The sequence below is a fragment of the Callorhinus ursinus genome, unplaced genomic scaffold (genome assembly GCF_003265705.2).
Source record: "Callorhinus ursinus isolate GAN/ISIS: 27379988/994484 unplaced genomic scaffold, GSC_fseal_2.0 scaffold186, whole genome shotgun sequence".
Lineage (NCBI taxonomy): Eukaryota > Metazoa > Chordata > Mammalia > Carnivora > Otariidae > Callorhinus > Callorhinus ursinus.
The window spans coordinates 1-5,085 of NW_027397248.1; the positions used below are offsets into that span (position 1 = coordinate 1).

Below are 5,085 nucleotides of genomic sequence, written 5' to 3' on the forward strand. Positions count from 1 at the left end.
GTAGTAGTAGTAGTAGTAGTAGTAGTAGTAGTAGTAGTAGTAGTAGTTGTTGTTGTTGTAGTATTTCAACTGCTGAGCGAGGTCAGACAGCTTTTGGTCTCAGGGCATGTGTTTCAAGGACTGACACTGTGTCAACGATGTGGTGAGTCCATCTCCCAGTACTTACTTGTTTCATAAAATTCCCTCTCTGCCAGGAGTCTGGAGACATTGTACACATTTTGCAAATTTGGGTCAGATGGATATTCAAGTCATTCATGGTTCCTGTGCTGAGCTGTGTTGGAGGGCTCCAGAGTAGTAGTATGCACAGTGAACCCTCAGGAAGTGGACTCAGTGTTCCTGTGCTGAGCTGTATTGAGAACCCAGAGGTGTGGGGCCCAGGTGGTAGAGAATTCATGGTGCTCTGATTTCTAGTGTCCAACTCCCATATGAAAAATGGGAATGTGTCCCTGAGCAGCCAGGCCATACTCACAGTGTGAAACTGGTCTAGGAGTTGCCAGGTGCATGACAGGAGGTGTGGGCAGGAGGCTTGCCATGGGCAGAGAAGAGAAGTGGGCAGAGAATTTGAGGAACAGCAGGAAGAGCTGTGGCTGAGGGCCATTTCTGTCCTTAGTGCAGCTTCAGTCTTTGCCATGCTTTATAACAGCACTGGGGCATCCCAATGCCTTCTTGTGATGTCACAACTATGTCCTGGCCAATCACCAGGACATTCTCAGGTTGGCTCCATGTGGGTGGCCAGTCACCAGGAAGGTCAGATTGACAATGACCTATGGCTGTCTCAGTGACCCTGCTGACATTGTCAGGAAACCACGTTTTAAAAGAAAGCAGGTTAACTTTCCTTCAAGATGAAAAGTTCATATTTGGGATGTAGTCATAGTGAAGTTCATGGTGAGGCAGAAAGGCTTAACTAGTAGAAAGCTAAATGTGTCACTCAGGGTCACCATTCACTAAACGCTGACACCGATATTAATGAAGACATGGGCCATTAGACCTCAGGAAACATCACACTTCAGGGGTAAGTCGACAACATGGCACTCGAGGAGATGCTACTCTCCCTTCTTCCATCAGAGCTTAAGTATAAGTGTAGAAAATGGTAGATCTTATGTTTGGTTCATCTTGGCACAATAAACCTAAACCTAGAAAGGATAAACCTTTGTCACAAGTCTGCTTGACAAAACGATATTCAGCTCTCATAGAAATGAGATGACAAAATCCAGCCTGTCATTAAGTTAACAGTCTTCATGTCCAGAATCCAGTGAGAAAGTTCTAGGGGGAGGAGTTAAGTTTTATCTCCTCCCTTGAATACAGCTACATAGTTATCAGATCATTCTTAACACCCAGGAAATCAATCAAGTATCTGAGAAAACAGATGCTGCAAGTCTACAAGTAGAAACGTGACCACCATTTGGAAGGTAGGAGGTGTGGAGACGTGAATCTCATGTGCTATAGCTGAGGATACAGCTGAGGGGAGGGAGTCGGCTTGAGGAGGATACTGCAAAGTTTTATCAGCAGCGGAGCACAAAATGGTAACATTTAGAAGTTTGCTATTTTGGGTGTGTTCCCGGCTTAAAGGTGCTTAGTTGGGGAAGCTAGGTGGAATTCTGGGTCTGACAAAGTGGTCTCAGGATCCCTGGAGTCTCATGAAAATGGGAGGTGCCTCAGTGTGACAGAGTTCCCAGACTTCCAAAAGTTAAAAATAGAGCTACCTTATGACCCAGCTTTAGGAACGGGAAACCTGCCTGAGAACAGTGAGTCTAGGTGCCAGTTTTCTGCTCTGTGTTGCCTTAAACTGCTATCCGCTGCATAGTTGTGCAATTGCTTTCCTGACATAGGGCGGCAAAAGGCAGCAGCATGGGAGATCCTCCATGAGAGGAACCACACGGTTCCATGCTGAACATTTGGAGTTTTGGAACTCAGTCCCATGCCTGAGCTAAAAACGCTTGGATACAGGCAGGGTGAACATAGGGTTTTGACAGTAACCGGGGAAACAGAGAGATTGATTACAAAGAATGAGAGTTGGACTTCTTTGCTGATTTGGATGCCTTATATTTCTTTTTGTTGTCTGATTGCTGAGGCTAGGACTTCCTGTACTACGTTGAACAGCAGTGGTGAGAGTGGACATACCTGCCGTGTTCTTGGACATAGGGGAAAATATCTGTTTTTCCCTTTTGAAGGTGATATTTACTTTGGGTCTTTCCTATATGGCCTTTATGATGTTATGTTCCCTCTGTCTCTATATGGAGGAGTTTTTATTTGTTTTGTTTTGTTTTAAGAAAGGATGCTGTATTTTGTGGAATGCTTTTTCTGCATCTCTTGAGGGTCCTGTGGTTCTTGTCCTTTATTTTTAATGTGGTGTTTCGCAGTGATTTGCAGAGGTTGAACCACCCTTGCAGCCCAGGAATAAATTCCACTTGGCCATGGTAAATAATCTTTTAAATGTGTTGGATCCTATTGGCAGATTCTTGGTGAGAATATATGCACCCTGTTCGACAGGGATATTGGTCTGTAATTCTTTTTAGTGGCAGTGCTTGTCTGGTTTTGGGATCAAGGTAATGCTGGCCTCATAGAATGAGTTTGGTATTTTCCTTCCATTTCTATTCTTTTTGAAATAGTTTCAGAAATATAGGTATTAATTCTTCTTTAAATGTTTGATAGAATTCCCCTAGGAAGCCATCTGGCCCTGGACACTCGTGTGTTGGGAGACTTTTGATTATTAATTGAATATTTTTTACTGGTTTTGGGTCTGTTCAGGTTTTCTATAACTTTCTGATTCAGTTTTGGTAGGTTATATGTTTCTAGGAAGGTATCCATTTCTTCCAGATTGCCCAATTTGTTGATATATAATTGCTCATATTTTCTTATAACTGTTTGAATTTATTCAGTGTTCATTTTGATCTCTCCTCTTTCATGTAGGTGTTTATTTATTTGGATCCTTTCTCTTTTCTTTTTGACATGTCTGACTTGAGCTTTATCAATCTTATTAATTCTTTCAAAGAACCAGCTCCTAATTTCATTGATCTGTTCTACTGTTTTTTGTTTTGTTTTAATTTCTTCATCATTGATTTCTGTCCTAATGTTTATTATTTCTCATTTCCTGCTGGGTTTAGACTTTATTTCTTATTCTTTCTCCATGTTCTTTGGGTGTAAGCTTAGGTTGTGCATTTGATACTTTTCTTGTTTCTTGAGGGAGGCCTGTGTTGTTATATACTTCCCTCAAAAACTGTCATTGCCGCATCCCAATCATTCTCAACTCTCATGTTTTCCTCTCCATTTTCTTCCATATTTTCATTTTCTTCCATGTATTTTTTAAATTCTTTAATTGTGTTTGACCCATTAATTCTGCAGTAGGATGCTTTTTAACCTCCATGTGTTTGTGGTCCTTCTAATTTTTGTGTGTTTGACTTCAAGTTTCATCGCATTATGGTCTGAAAATATGCATGGCACGATCTCAATCTTTTTCAAGAAGTTGAGGCCTGATTTATGACCCGGTGTGGAATCCATTCTGGAGAGTGTTCCATGTGTACACAAGAAGAATGTACTTTCTGCTGCTTTAGGATGAAATGCTCTGAATATATCTACTACGTGCAGTTGGTCCAGTGTGTCATTCAAAGCACTTGTTTCCTTGGTTACCTTCTGCTTAGATAATTCATCCATTGCTATGAGTGGGGTGTTAATGTCCACTAGTATTATTGTATTATCAGTGAGGTTCTTTAAGGGTATTATTAATTAACTTATACATTTGACTGCTCCTCAGTTATGGTCATAAATATTTACATTTGTTAGATCTTCTGGTTGGATAGACCCCTTTAGGATGATATATTGTCTTCTACATATCTTATAGTCTTTCTTTTAAAATCGGTTTTTCCTGGCATAAGGACACCAGCTTTCTTTTGATGTCCATTAGCATGATAATTGGTTCCAACCCCCTCATTTTTTAAAATTTTTATTGTAATGTTAATCACCATACATCATTAGTTTTTGATGTAGTGTTCCATGATTCATTGTTCGTGCATAACACCCAGTGCTCCACGCAGAACGTGCCCCCTTTAATACCCATCACCAGGCTAACCCATCCCCCCAACACCCTCCCGTCTAGAAACCTCAGTTTGTTTTTCAGAGTCCATTGTCTCTCACAGTTCGTCTCCCCTCCGACTTACTCCCCTTCATTCTTCCCCTCCTGCTATCTTCTTCTTTTTTTTTCTTAACATATATTGCATTATTTGATTCAGAAGTACCGATCTGTGATTCAACAGTCTTGCACAATTCACAGCGCTCACCATAGCACATACACTCCACAATATCGGTCACCAGCCACCCCATCCCTCTCACCCCCCACCACTCCAGCAACCCTCAGTTCGTTTCCCGATGTTAAAAATTCCTCATATCAGCGAGGTCATATGATACATGTCTTTCTCTGATTGACTTATGTCACTCAGCATAACACCCTCCAGTTCCCTCCATGTCATTGCAAATGGCAAGATCTCATTTCTTTTGATGGCTGCATAATATTCCATTGTGTATAGATACAACATTTCTTTATCCATTCATCTGGTGAAGGACATCTTGGCTCTATCCACAGTTTGGCTATTGTGGACATTGCTGCTATAAACATTGGGGTGCACGTACCCCTTCGGATCCCTACATTTGTATCTTTGGGGTAAATACCCAGTAGTGCAATTGCTGGGTCATAAGGTAGCTCTATTTTCAACTGTTTGAGGAACCTCCATACTGTTTTCCAGAGTAGTTGCACCAGCTTGCATTCCCACCAACAGTGTAGGAGGGTTCCCCTTTCTCCACATCCCCGCCAACATCTGTCGTTTCCTGACATGTTAATTCTAGCCATTCTGACTGGTGTGAGGTGGTATCTCATTGAGGTTTTGATTTGTATTTCCCTGATGGCGAGCGATGTTGAGCACTTTTTCATGTGTCTGTTGGCCATTTCGACGTCTTCTTTGGGAAAATGTCTGTTCATGTCTTCTGCCCATTTCTTGATTGGATTATTTGTTCTTTGGGTGTTGAGTTTGATAAGATCTTTATAGATTTTGGATACTAGCCCTTTATCTGATATGTCATTTGCAAATATTTTCT

The 5,085-nt window shown here is 41.4% G+C and overlaps 1 long non-coding RNA gene across 1 annotated transcript in view; it reads left to right on the forward strand.

Moving 5' to 3' along the window:
* Positions 1 to 780: 780 nt before the first annotated feature.
* Positions 781 to 5,085, forward strand: part of LOC141371987 (uncharacterized) — a 42,758-nt gene continuing 38,453 nt past the window's right edge. The window contains exon 1 of the long non-coding RNA XR_012377348.1: positions 781 to 1,012. This is a non-coding gene — a long non-coding RNA (uncharacterized lncRNA). The remainder of the gene's footprint in view (positions 1,013 to 5,085) is intronic.